Below are 15,355 nucleotides of genomic sequence, written 5' to 3' on the forward strand. Positions count from 1 at the left end.
GGGGACAGTAATCCCGTTCACCCTGCTCCAGCAACAATATGAGCTGGGACCGAACGAAACGTATAGATATGTGCAAATCAGACACCCATTGCTACAGGCAATCCCGACAGATACAGACGTCCCAGAATCTTCTCCGTTAGAAGATAGATTACTCACTGACTACATGCAGCATAGTGCCACTTCACTTACCTACAAAAAACTAATAAATAACTTATCAGATCCTACACTAAAGTTACGCGAGAGGTGGGCGGAGGAACTGGGTGATATGGATAATACGGAATGGAACGAGGAACTGGCATCCCCAAGGGAGGTGGGCATTTTGGCTAGGTTCAGACTAGTATAGCTAAAAATCTTACATCGAATGTACTACATTAGAACCACACTACACAAGCTGCACAGAGCTCCGCATCCCTACTGCCTTCGGGGCTGTGGTGAGGAAGGTACACTACTCCATACCCTCTGGGACCGCCCACTCATAGCCAACTACTGGCGCCAAGTGATGCGCACAGTGTCACAAACACTAAAGATCTTGCTACTGCCACAGCCACGTAAATGTATCTTGAACATTTGGGATCCGAATGATTTAACCAGGTATGGACAGATATGGGGAATATTAGCCATCATGGTGGCAAAGCGAGACACTGCACAAAAATGGGGCGCTTCAGAATTACCCTCCTTGGCGCAATGGAGTAAGAACATGGACATGTTAATGTTGACAGAACAAGCGGTATATGCAGCTAGGGCTTGCCCTCGTAAATGGAACAATGTTTGGACTTTTTGGAATGTATATAGGGGGGACATGTGCGTCCCGCTACCGGAAGAGGATGATGCCAGCTCTGACGAAGAGGAAGAGGGGGAGTGGGAGTGACACTGATGAGCTACTGACCATGGTAAAATGCACGATGCGATACCACACATGACAATGTAATTTTGAAATATGATTGTGTACAACTGTATATCTAAGTCTTCATAGAACTAATGTCGTATTGAATGTCAACGTGTAAGTTTGTCACACTGGAAAATAATAAAAATTGTTTAAAAAAAAAAATCATAGAGGTAGAAGGGACTGGAATGAGAGAAGTGACCAGTATAATAGAAATGATAGAAACAACAGGAATAAAAGGTTTGGCAGAAATGAGATCCAGCCATCAGCACCACCCATGCCCAGAGACCTGAAGCATATCCAGCACTCCCTGAGCAATCCTTTCAAGGAGCAAAAGGGATCAGTATAGGACCACGCGGAGAGAGAGATGGAAAAAACTGCAGCAATCAGAGCCCAGTGCTTTATGATGAGGGTATCAGACACACCTGAGGAGAATCCTATGTTTCAAATTAAGGTAGGAGATAAAGAGATCGATTTCCTAGTAGACAATGGTGCCACCCAATCGGCAAAAAGAAACAAGTTGGGTCTAAGTAGTGGTGAAACAGTCACTACTATAGCAGTAAATGGAATGATGATGCATGAAGAATTGTCAGAACCCCTACCAGTTTCTGTTGATGACTTCACACTGACCCATCTGTAAATTCCATGCAACATTATATTTTTCACAAAATGGGATTTACTTACAAGTACCTGAGGACAGGTTAGAATTGGCTAATAGAGCCCTTACTGCTTGCAAATTAAGTGATGACTCTGTGTTATGTGCACCCTCCGTCTTGTCTCTCTCTCCAACACATTACCAATAGACTCCATTACATGGAGATTTTTATGAAAACATGTTTCAAGAACTGTTTCAATACAGCCCTGACATTGAGAGTGAATTGGTCACTCATTTAGTGCAGTTGATATTAACACCTGGGCCCATACACTGTACTGCAGCATTTTTCACAGGAGCAGTGCCTGAATGGTACGCCAATCAATCAATCATAGCATTTATAGAGCGCGACACATACCCGTGAGGGTCTCAAGGCGCGGTGGGGGGCGCTGTTACTGTTCAAAGAGCCAGGTCTTGAGAAGTCTCCTGATGGTTAGGAGGTCTTCGGTCTGCCGCAGGTGGAGGGGGAGGGTGTTCCATGTCTTGGCAGCGAGGTGGGAGAATGATCTGCTGCCGGTGGTCACTCTTCGGATGCGGGGGACGGTGGAGAGGGTGAGGTCTGCGGAGCGGAGCTGGCGGTTGGGGGTGTAGAGGCTGAGACGACTGTTGAGGTACGCTGGTCCGGTGTTGTGGAGTGCCTTGTGTGCCTGGGTGAGGAGTTTGAAGGTTAACCTCTTGTTGATGGGGAGCGAGTGCAGGTCTCTCAGGTGGGGTGTGATATGGCTGCGGCGGGGGAGGTCGAGGATCAGGCGTGCAGAGGCGTTCTGGATGCGTTGGAGCAGTTTCAGGAGTTTGGCAGGGGCTCCAGCATAGAGGGCGTTTCCGTAGTCCAGTCTACTGCTGACGAGGGCTTGGGTGACCGTCCTTCTTGTTTCAGTGGGGATCCACTTGAAGATCCTGCGAAGCAAGCGGAGGGTATTGAAGCAGGAGGAGGAGACGGCGTTGACCTGCTTCGTCATGGAGAGGGTGGAGTCAAGGATGACCCCTAGGTTGCGAACGTGGTCGGTGCGTGTAGGGGGTGCTCCTAGTGCAGTGGGCCACCAGGAGTCATCCCAGGTCGAAGGGGGTGGATCCGAGGATGAGGACCTCCGTCTTGTCCGAGTTCAGCTTCAGTCAGCTGTTTCTCATCCAGTCGGCGACGGCCTTCATTCCTTTGTGGAGGTTGGTTTTGGCGGTGAGGGGGTCTTTGGTGAGGTAGAGGATCAGCTGGGTGTCGTCAGCGTAGGAGATGATGTTGAGGTCATGTCATCTTGCGAAGTGTGCGAGTGGTACCATGTAGACGTTGAATAACGTTGGGCTGAGGGATGAGCCTTGGGGTATGCCGCAGATGATCATGTGGCCTTGGAGTGGAAGAGGGGGAGGCGGACACTTTGTGTTCTGCCGGAGAGGAAGGAGGTGGTCCAGTCCAGGGCCTTCTCTTGAATTCCGGCGTCGTAGAGGCGTGCTCGTAGTGTGTGGTGGCAGACCGTATCGAAGGCGGCCGATAGGTCCTGGAGTCAAGCAGGGTCTCCGTTGTCAAGCAGGGTCCTGATGTCATCGGTGGCGGTGATGAGGGCAGTTTCGGTGCTGTGGTTGCTGCGGAACACGGACTGGGATGGGTTCCAGGATGCTGTTCTCCTCGAGGAAGCTGGCTAGTTGTTTGTTGACGGCCTTTTCGATGACCTTCACCGGGAACGGGAGCAAGGAGATGGGACGGAAGTTTTTGAGGTCCTTGCGGTCCGCCTTGGGTTTCTTGAGTAAGGCGTTGATCTCTGGGTGCTTCCAGCTCTCCGGGAAGGTTGCTGTCTCGAAGGAGATGTTGATTGTTTTCCGGAGATGGGGTGCAATGGTGCTGCTGGCTTTGTTGAAGATGTGGTGTGGGCAGGGGTCTTCCAGGGATCCAGAGAGGATGGTGTTCATGATCTTGATGGTGTCGTCATCATTGATGTTGTTCCATGTGAGCAGGCGGTTGGTGCGGGTGGTGGTCGTGGGAGAGGGAGTCTCAGCGGTTGCCAGGGTGGTGATGGCGTCGCAGCTGTCGTGGATGTCTGCGATCTTGTGATGGAAGAAGGTGTCCAGCGAGTCGCACAGGTCTTGCGATGGTGGGATATCATTGGTGTTGGAGCTGGGGTTGAAGAGTTCCTTTACGATGTTGAATAGCTCTTTGTTGTTTTGTGCGTTGTTGTCTAGTCGGTCTTTGAAGTAGGTCTTTTGTACGATCTCAAGAGGTGGTGGTGTCTGCGGGCGGTGTAGCTTTCTGGTGTTTGTTCACGGATCCAGGTTTTTTTTTGTTTTCGGCAGGTACGCTTGGAGACCTGGAGGTGTTCAGTGAACCAGCTGGTTCTCTTGCTGTTGTGGGTGTTGGGCGGCTTCTTGAGCAGGGCGAGGGTATTGGCGCAGTCATCGATCCAATGTCTGAGGCTGAGGTGACGAGGTCGGTCGGGTCTGCGGGTGGGTTCTTGGCGAGGGCGGTGATTAGCTGGTCCACAGTGACTTTGCTCCAGCGATGGCGAGGCATCTGCTGGGTTAGGTGGTGTGTGTTCGTGGTTTCTGGAAGGTGAAGTGGATGCAGCAGTGGTCGGTCCAGTTCGGAGTTCGGTGGTGTGGTTGAAAAAGACGTGGGAGCTTGCTGAGAAGATGGGGTACAGTGTGTGGCTGGCGGAGTGGGTGGGTGTTGTGACGAGTTGTCTGAGTCCGAGGTTGGCGAGGTTGTCGATCAGGTTGGAAGAGTTGGAATCGTTGTTGTTCTCGAGGTGGAAGTTCAGGTCCCCGGGGAGGATGTAGTCCGTGGAGGCGAGGGCGTGTGTGTTGATGAAGTCAGCGATTGTGTCGCTGAACTGCGGTCGGGGTCCGGGGGGGGTCTGTAGACGAGGGTACCTCTGAGGGTGGTGTTGGGGTCGGTGTGGATCTGGAAGTGCAGGTGTTCGGTGGTGCAGATGGTGTCGTCTGAGTCTGTCGAGATTTTGGGAGTGTTCCTGTGGACGAAGGCAATTGCTCCTCCTACTCCATTGATGCGGTCCTTGCGGGTGATCTTGTAGCCTTCCGGGATGGCTATGGCGATGTCAGGTGCCGAGGAGGGGTTAAGCCAGGTCTCTGTAAGGAAGGCGACGTCTGGGGAGGTAGAGTCGAGTAGGTCCCAGAGTTCGACGGCGTGTCTGCGGGTGGAGTGGGTGTTGAGAAGACTGCATCGGAGGAAGTTGGGTTCTTCGGTGGGAGGGTTGGCAGGCCAGATGATGGTGAAACTGCAGTTCTGGCAGGAGAAGGTTCCTTGGGTGCGCTTCAGGGTGGCCAGGCAACTGGTGCGTGATTGTCCGGTGTTGAGTGAGTGGAGGGTGCTGGAGTCGTAGCGGAGGCGGGTGTCGTGGCTTACGCGGGGGCAAGGGGTTCTGGCACTGGCCGCGGTCCAGGTGCGGACGGGCGCAGACGGGCTTGCTTGCCAGCGGCACAACCGCGTTAGCAGCCGCGATATAAGGTAATGTGGGAGGGAGGAGCAGCTGGGAGGGGGGAGCGGGGTGGCGCATGGGAGAGCGGGGGCGGGCCGCAGGGAGGCGGATGCGGGAAGGGATGGGGGATACAGAAGGCAAGAGGGAACGGGGCAGGGGTTGTGCAAGGGGCAAAGAGAAGGGCAAAAATGGCACACAAACAGTACAGTAGGTCAAGCAGAACACAGTATGAACAGTGGCATTAAAATTGAGTAAAAAGCGGCACAGAACGGGCAGACAAACATTTGCACTGGTCAATGGAGTTGCTCGAGCACACATTATATGTAGGAAAAGAAGGGTGTGCAGTGAGCATTGAACTATTACCACAGGAAATGAGGTTATTTAAAGTACCAGATTCTGAACCACATGTATCCTTAGCTGTAGCACCAGGTTACTACCCTAAGGATTTGGGCCCCATGGTCAAACGCCTTCAGGACTTACCTAGAACTAAGGATTTTACATTTCCTTTAGGAATTGTGTCTGTGTTAGGAGATGGAGAAGGGTGGTGTTGGACGTTGTGTATGAACAGAAAGGACAGGACTGCAGTTTTTTTAAAATTTATTTTTATTAAACAAACATCAGCATGAAAACATTACAGTGGGTAAATCACATTGGCTGAGCAGATGACTCGGGGCAGGAGAAAAAGGAAACTCAAATAAAATGTCGGAACATCACAGGGAGGGGGAATCATCTGGCATTTCCACAAAGGGCGGCGTACAAATGTCTCCCCTATAGCTATTCCAAGGTCCCCAAATCTTTGACCATTTTCGAGGGCGCCCCCTTGCAACGTATGTGGTCTTCTCCATAAACATACTCCAATCTAGAATATTTTCCAATATTTCAAGCGAGGGGGCCCGCTCTGCACCCCACAACTGTGCAATGTCATGTTTAGCAATCATGTATCCCAATGTGACCCATTGTGTCTGCGTTCTATTTAAATCAGTAGGCTCCCATATATTGAGCAGGCATCTCCTCGCCTCCGGGAAAAGAGAGATCCCAAGCACCTCCTTAATTGTATTGTGAATGTTGTGCCATCACGCGGTTACAGAATCACACTCCCAAATGATGTGGCGCCTTGACACCTTCGGGTTTTAGTCGCGCAATATAAATTGCTTTTCAATTCAATTCAATGTGCATGAAGGTGGCAATAGAGACACAATTTCGTTTACAGAGGCCTGTGTCTGAGAGACCAATATGTATCAGCCTAGGGCCTGTGAAGTATACTCTGTGTAAAATTTTCAGCTGTACCAGACGAAGTCGAGCAGGAATAGCAACCTCTTTAGGGGACGACACTGCTGATTGCCAGTCTTCATCGTCCACTCAAGCCCATCCCTTATCCACTTATCTCTGAGTGCACCAAGAGAATCGGTCCTGTTATTGATCAATTTCTTGTAAATAAGAGAGATCTTCTTATCAGGCAGGTAGCCATCAAGTATCCTATCCTCCAGGGGAGAAGGCTCAGAAGGTTCGGCACCACTAAGTAGTACCGCCAAGAGAGAATGTCGAATCTGCAGGTATCGAAAATATTCAGAGGGCGCAAGCTTATATTCTTTCTGCATTAGTTCAAAAGATTTAATCTCCCCCTTCCCCCAGATATCCTTAACAGAGGAGATATCAATTAGATCCCACCTGTCAAAACCCTTCGTCTTCCAGAGCCAACCAAGACTCTCAGAATCCCACAGCGGGGTGGCCATGGTAATTCTATCTTTCCAGCCCAGGGAACTCGTTGCCACATGCCACACCTGTACTGAATGTTTAGTAGGTCCCGTCAAGTGCACTCTATTCGGCCTAGAATATAAGGCTCTAATATAAGTATTACCGGGGAGCAACCACTTGTCCATGGCATAGCCTGGATCATCAATTCGGCCATATGTACCGTGATTGTTTGCGGCCAAATGTGCAGCCCAGTAATATCGTTTGATGTCCGGGAGAGCAATGCCACCATCGTACCATGAAAGAGTCAATTTAGCCAATGCAATACGTGGCTGCCCTTCCCAGAGTAAACGTCGCTGCAAACCCTCTATCTCATGAAAATAGCTTGATGGCAACACATCTAAGGAGTTTTGTAAGGCGTTGAGAAAACGAGGGGGAGCCATCATTTTAAACAAAGTCGCCCTACATAATAGTGAGAGAGGGAGCTTCTTCCAGTTAGAAACGTCCCTTCCGAGTCGAGCAAGAGGGGGAAGCAGGTTTCGAGAATACCTAATTGACGGATCCAAAGAGACAAAAATTCCCAGATATTTGAATCCTTCCTCACTAACATGAATAGGACAGTTCCCAGGAGGTACAGGGGGGTCCCCGCTCAATACGAATAGAGCCGACTTACTCCAATTGATAGAGAGGCCAGAGTTATGCCCAAAACAGGCAAGGACATCACACACCACCATGAGAGACTTGCACGGGTAAGTCAAATACAACAAAATATCATCAGTGTAGGGGGCGTGGCTTGGCCGAGCTGCGGAATGGCTGCTTGCTAGAGCAGCTCCGCCGGCCGACCGAAAAATCTGTTAATAATCCGCTCACAGGCATGCTGGACCGGCCCTAACTTGGCGAGTGTAAGCAGGTGACATCCTGAAGTGCTGTAGGGGACGATCCGGACACCCGGCTGACAGCCGATAGCGAGGGCGCGCTCGAGCTCCGTGATCGCCTGCGGCCAGGAGCGCTGAAGGGAAGCCGGGCCCTAAATTTTGGAGATGTCCGGAGGCTGGCGAGGCCCGTTGCGGACCGGGTCCGTAAAAAGTCACCGGAGGCGGAGGGAAAATCTGGCTTCAAAGCCTGGCGCTCCGGGAGCGGCACCAGGCAGAATCGGAGGCTGGAAGTATCGCCTGAGGGGGCGGACTCCGAGAGGCTGCGTGGATCGACAGCGGTACCGCGAGTCGACACCGGCGGCTGCCGCTTGTGACCGTGACCTCCGGAGCTGGACTGTCTGAGGGGGCGGATCAATCGGGCTGCCAGGCGGCTGTACCATCGAGACCGGCAGAAGGTGAGAAGGTATATGGCTGCGGTCCCCCTCTGGCGCTGTGGGCCCTTCGACTGGGAACGTGGAGACTGGCCGCCATTTTGTTTGCCGATACTTGGACAGATTGACTGGGGGCTACTGCGGGAGTAACAGGCCAGAGGATATGGCGAAAAAATAAACAAATTGCAGTGAATCTGCCGGCAGCCCTAGCTGGGGGGGGCTCCTGGGGGGCCGTGAGGTGCGCTTGCCACTGGCATTTGGGTGCTGCTGCATGAAACAGATCGTGCCTGAGCCGAGAAGACCTGGCCGTATCTGAGAAGTATATGGTGGCGGTACCCCACGCTGCCCTGCTGGGATGCGGGGACTGAAGCCCGCACTGTAATTAATCAGGCCACGGTCCCGCTGATCGCTGAGAAGGCCCAGGTGTGCATGATACTCGAGGGGTCATATGACCCGCTTGTTAAAGGCCGCATTTTCTGCAGTCCCTGGTTGGAAATGAGACTTGCATGATTAGTTAGGCTGTCGCGGCGCCCTGTAGCCTCTGGTGGACTGCCGATAGTCGCAAAAGAACGACACCTTTGTATCGCGTGGTTCCCTGGTGGAGGCCTAGCTGTGCCAGAGCTTCGATATTGCACTAATACCCACAGACTGGCGGACAGTACCCCGGCTGCACCTGAATACAACCTTGGTGAAACCTGCTTGAGTCCAGTTGTGTGGATAACAGTGGTACATAGTGCATAGGCTGGAAAGGCCAGCGCCGCCCACGTCAGGACAGCTTGGTCGTGCCGCGGAAAGGAATACTACAACGCTCTTTTTGACGCCTGTATTGTGCCTTGCGGACTGGGCGCCTAGTGCAATTATGGGTAAACCAGAAACGCGGCAACCGAAAATAACATTTGACAAGAAAAATAACAAGACTGGAGATATGGATGGTGGACAGCAGGAACAACCAGTGGGCTCCGCAGCGCCGATGCCACCTGAGGATGACATCCGCTCCATGTTCAAAGACCTAAAGACCAGCCTGCAAGGCCTAGACACCAAAATGGACTCACTGGCTGAGAGAATAGATCGTATCACCCAGCGTATGGACAAGTAAGAAGGACGTGTGAGTGTCCTCGAGACGAGGGTCACCGAAACAGAAGAAGGTCAGACAGAATTAGACAACAAAATTGTGTGGCATGGATGGAGTGCTCCATCTTTTCAAACAAAAGAACGAGGATTTGGAAACGAGATCGCGCAGGAACAACATACGCAGTAATGGGATTGCGGAATCAACGGACATACAGAATATTGAAAAATACGTGGAGGAGATTAAGAAAGGAGCTATTTGGTCAGGAACTGTCGGCGATGTTCCTGATAGAGCGGGCGCACAGATCACTAGGTCCGCGACCAAAGCCGGGTGCTCCGGCACGACCGATACTGGCGAGAGTGCTGAACTACAGGGATCAAGACACAATCTTGAAACTTGCCAGAGAAAAGGGTGACATACAGTATACAGTTAACAACATAGCCCTCTATCCGATTTTACAATGCAAGTACAAAATGCCCGCAGAGAGTTTCTCCCCGCTAAGAAAATCTTCCAACAGATTGGCACCCGCTACGCTTTGATATATCCTGCTAAGCTCAGAATACAGGGACAGGGCAAACCTGTGTTCTTCACGGACGCCAAGGCCGCCCTCGTATACGCGAAGCAAATGGCAAAAGAACACAAACAACGTGAGGCGAGGCCGGATTTCCAGATGGAGAAATCTCTTAGTGACATTGAGTAACGTCTAAAGACACGGTGCATAGAACACTCAGATAAGTGAATGTTGAGGATACCAGATGTGTATGTGGGGGTGCCAAGGCGGGTCGGGGCTCCCGTAGTCCTCAACACAGTTGATTCCATGTATTTGAGCGGTCTGATGTTTGGGTGTGAGATTGCCCGGCACTCTGAAACTTCATACATGGGCTAGGGGCGGGCCGTGGGCCGCATGCCGCATGTTTGGCCACCCTGTTATAAGTGCAGGGGAGTATAGCTGACTGACTCATATACCCAGCAGGGAAGATTCCCAAGACTTCACAACCCTGGTCAGATTGGTATTGGAGAGTTGTGGGGGGAGGGTACGGACACAAACTAATTGGGGGGTTGGTGTGGGAGGGGAGGGGATGTTGTTTCAATTTTTTAAGTTTAAAATGTAACACATTGCACTGCCGTGTTTACATCCAACGATACCGTGGACTAGGCCATGGTCATACAGGAGATATTAGGCAGGAGCCTTAGATGCCTGACTCTAATGATGAAAATGAGAAAGTTGCAAGTAGGGTGCCACTTAAATGCCTATCCTGGAATTTGAGGGGTCTTAATGACCGACAGAAGGTGAGGTTGATACAATCGTACCTGTCGAGGAAAGAGATAGATATTTGCCTGCTGCAAGAGGCTCATTTAAGTGAGGGTGGGGCGGATACCCTCAAGAGTGCACGATGGGGCGAGATTGTAGCAGCTGGATATTTGTCCTACTCGAGGGGGGTTGCTGTCCTCATCCGTAGAGGGATCCCATGGAAAACATACACTACCATTTTAGACCGGGAGGGCAGGTTTATCTTATTACACAGTACGCTCTATGGCACTCCCACAGTGATTGTGAATGTATATGGCCCAAATTCTGATAGCCCAGATTTCATCTATGGTGTTTGTCAGAAGATACAGTCGTTCATGCCAGTGTCACTTCTTTGGGGCGGGGATTTCAATGTGGTGCTATCCTCGGTACTTGACAGGGAAGGGGCCGCACGTGAACATCATCCCAGGGCCGCACAGGCATTGAGGGACATCATGCAAGATCTACACTTAGTGGACACATGGAGGGAGTTGCATCCCACGGACAGGACATGCACATGCATCAAGCATCACGCATCACAGAAATTCATGGTCACGGCTAGATTACTGGCTAATGTCAAAGGACATTCACACACAGGTTACAGGAGCGGAGCACCTTCTGCGCACTTTTTCGGACCATGCTCCTGCGGTGGTAAAAATGCGCGTCCCTGAGCATTACATACAACCATTCACTTGGAGATTTCCATCAGGAGCCTTGCTTGATCAGGTCTTAGAGGAGAGTCTTAGAGAGATGGTGGTAGATAATTTCACGCTAAATGAGGGTAGGGTAGACTCCCCCGGTACACTCTGGGAGGCATTTAAGGTGCTGATAAGGGGGGACTGCGTAGCCTTGAAGACAGGAGTGTTAAAAGACATACGTGCTCCGCTTAGAAGGCTGGAGACTGAAATTGGTGCACTGGAGGGAGATTTCTAGATTCACCCTTCTGCGGCCACTATGGCATTGATTAGGACCAAATTAACAGAATTCCAGGGCGAAGCGGAGAGGGAAACGGCGTACTTACATAAATATGCGCATGCTAGGCAGTATGGTGAGGGGGATAGAGCTGGGAAGACGCTAGCGGGACTGTTACTTACACCGAAAGGCACTGACTTAATCACAGAGTTGCAAACAGAGGATGGGGAAGCCGCTCGCACAACGCAACATATACTGTCCACAATGGCTAGCTACTATGACAAACTTTATTCAACCTCTGTAAGCCCATCGGAAGAGGATATAGTGGCGTACTTAGACACAATTGCGCTGGCATGGTTTAATGATGGAGCCCATGAATATATGAATCTGCCAATAACGGTTGATGACATACGACAGGTGATAAGTAGTATGCCAGCAGGCAAGGCCCCGGGGGCTGATGGCCTGACGACTGCATTTTATAAGGAATATGCTGATCTCCTGGCTCCCCGATTATGGCAAGTATACATGGAAGCAATAGACACGGGGGAGCTTCCCCCTACATTAAGAGAAGCCATGATTATTGCGCTCTTGAAATCGGAAAAGGACCCCACTTCCCCTGTCTCATGCAGGGCTCTATCGCTCATTAACCTTGACACAAAAATCTACGCCAAACTATTGGCGAATAGACTGCAGCCCATGCTCCCGCAAATAGCGTTACCAGATCAGTCCGGTTTTATACCTGATCAAAATGTGGGTTTTTGGAGAAGTTAGAAGCGCTCATGTAAAAGTTACACACTTTTATAAGATGAATTGTTAGTATTATTTTCTGGTTAATATCCCAGCGCCCTCAGAAAGGGAGAGTATACATCCAATCCCTCCCACAACTTCAATCAGACATGATTGAATACAAATTTCAACAATTTTCGAAAGCACATGCCACAAGATAAATTTGCAGTATATACAAAAAGATCTTCAATTCGTAATGCTTGCTCTTGTATCCTTTTTTATTTCTTTCGGCTTGACCAGCGTTCTTCCACTCCCTTATGCCAACGTGTTTCGTCGTTATGGGGAATAAACCCACGACTTCCTCAGGGCTGGAAGTAATACATACAATCACTCATTTGTTTTAATTGGGGTACTTTAGGTCATCCATCACCAATCTTAAATAAAGCACCCTCTTTGTGCAAACGGGGAGTATATAAACATGTGCAATGTCCATAACATGCTATTACATTATGTCTCTCATATATAGATATGTACAGTATCAATCATATGCTATTACACATTGTCCCTCATTGTGTATCATGTTAAGGCAAATTTGCATATTGATAAGTGCATATATAAATCACTACCACTCTAAATGAAAACGTGTCATCACATTTAAATTGCTCCGTGCACCAAGAAATGCCTTAACACTCTCCCGTGAAGATTACCACGTGGTTATTTAAACATGCTACACAAACAACGGCAATAATACCTTCTGTTTCCTGTGTATTTCAAAATATCTTTGGAATACCTGTCAATAATAACACTTAGTGAGGCGTTGATACTACGGAGGCACGATATCAAGTTAAAAGAGAAAAACGCCCTTGTTCAAAGTTAAAGAACAGGTTCTTACCAATCCCACGCAGTGACTGTCGGTGTGTAGTATCTCCCAATGTAACCATTCACTTTATATTTGTTTATCTTGGTGCTTGTTCCATATCCAAAATTTCCTCCTACGACGTAATCTAAGCATTACTACACCTATATATCAAGATGCCAACGCGTTTCAAGCACCAAGCAGCTCGTATGCTACTTACATGTATATGTGCCGATAGAGTCCCACATATCCAAATATCCACTCAAAAGGTCAAATTTCCACGTAATTCATCCACAAAGTCTGTTAGTCACCAGTTTTCTAAAAGTAAATTGAAACGCAAGGTTGGGGTCATACTCAAAAATCCAGTAGGCAAGCATGCCACACACCGCATTACCTTATCATTTAGCCAAAATTCAACTTACTTATTCCACGTTTCCAAAGCGCACCCAAATATTAGGTGATTGTGCGCAGAGCCAATACTTCTGCCTCGCACTTTCCCGGTCCCTGCAATCAAGGCGACCTGAAACACACGAATGAACCGTTTGCAGGAAATCCAAACATCCCGTTACAAATTAGATTCGCGCAAATAAGGACTCTCCCACAACTCTGAATATAGCATAAAAGGTCACCTTTATTACCAGGACAGCCAAAGACAGACCCGCAACATAAACTTTTCCAAACAAACCTTTTGCTTTATTTTCAACCTTTCCATATAAACCATTTCCATTTCCAATGCTTTATTTCCCAATACCATGACTTGTTTTATACCATCCGTATGTTTTCCTTCTTCTTTCCATCTCTTCCCCAACCTACCCTCCCAAGCCCTCCCCCTTAGAGAAAGGATGAATCCGCTCTAGATTATCCAATCCCCCTAACACACTCCGACAACACAACAAAAAGAGTCTGCCTGTAGTGTCCTGAGGTGACATCCTGACAATTTGTCATTCATCAGAGATATTTATGCATGTACTTATTTATATATTTATTTCTTATCTTATTTGCTGTCTTTTTTTTTATTTTTTTTATTTTTTATACACATAACAAACAGTGACACGCGACAGTAAACAAGAACACCCTACCCACGATTTGTGCAACCAGGGTGGGTGGGTGTGTCAAACACGACACCACCGCTCCTCTCACTCGCTCAAAGTGATGTCAAACCCTCCCTCCCCTCCCTTCACTTGGACCTAGCCCCTCCCACCACCCAATCAGGCCGCGTGAGGTCGTCCCTCGCGCGAAATACCCCAGGGGGACATTGGCTTTGCCAAGTGCCCCTGGGGACCCATCGCGCAAATAAGGACTCTCACACAACTCTGAATATAGCATAAAAGGTCACCTTTATTACCAGGACAGCCAAAAACAGACCCGCAACATAAACTTTTCCACATTTCCACCGTATGTTTTCCTTCTTCTTTCCATCTCTTCCCCAACCTACCCTCCCAAGCCCTACCCCTTAGAGAAAGGATGAATCCGCTCTAGATTATCCAATCCCCATAACACACGCCACCCAGGAAAACCTCTGAGTTTTCCTGCCCCACCCAAAAACCTCCCTCCCAAGTCGTAAATGGACCACTCAAGTCATTGTAAGAATTCCCAGTGAAGGAAAACACTGCCTTTATTGTTTGTCCACTCAATTTTTTGGTTTGGAACACCACAAGTCCATACACCATAGATTGGCCAAAGTGTCTCTAAGTTCAATCAAGTAATAGGACTGCCCCATCTGCGAAAGATGAACCCCATCATTCCTCAACAAATGCAACATTTCATTGTTAAAATGCTCGTGTGCAATGACCGAGATGCCCATCGCCACACAGTACGATTTCAAAGCCTTGTTAACTTTTCGGCGAGCCCTCTCCACTGCCGCATGAACCCTGGCTCCTTTCCACTGTCTCCTGTACAAAAATTCTGTCCACACTACCCGGGTCCCCTCCCACCTGTCTTTTATCACTGCCAAATCAAGTTTCATTTGCTTGATTAAAGCCAATCCCGAACAGTCAACCAGATCGTTTTCTCCTAAATGTAGGATCAGTAAGTCTGGAATGCCCCAAACTTCCGCCATTTTATTTAGAACCGGGAACAACTCCCCCCATTTCATCCCCCCTAAACCTTTCCAAATCGCCTCATGGTCATTACCATACAAGCCAAGACCTCTCCCACACAGCTGCTGTTCAGCAAAGTTCGCTGCCCATTTCACTATCGAATGGCCGACAATCCAGGTTCTCTTTTTCCAAGGAAAATCCGCCACTCGACCTGTGATGGAAAAAGGAACAGTAACCAACTCGAAACCCCTCTCTCTTTTTTTTTTTTTTGAAAGCATTTACAACCTGACATATTTAAAACAACAATTGGATTTCCACCGCCCGATTCGCTGCAACTCCTCTTTCCCCCAACCCAACCTCGCTGCCTCGGTAGCTGCACCGATTGTGAAAGAATGTGTCCCAAAACATTGTGGGTTTTCCCCCACCAACACCAAGGCCTTCCGTAAAACAGCTACAAATTGGAAACAATTCAATTGTGTTTTATTTTTATGGCAAAATATCCCGCCCTCC

This window comes from Lissotriton vulgaris, chromosome 4_1 (assembly GCF_964263255.1).
Source record: "Lissotriton vulgaris chromosome 4_1, aLisVul1.2, whole genome shotgun sequence".
NCBI classification, from domain to species: domain Eukaryota; kingdom Metazoa; phylum Chordata; class Amphibia; order Caudata; family Salamandridae; genus Lissotriton; species Lissotriton vulgaris.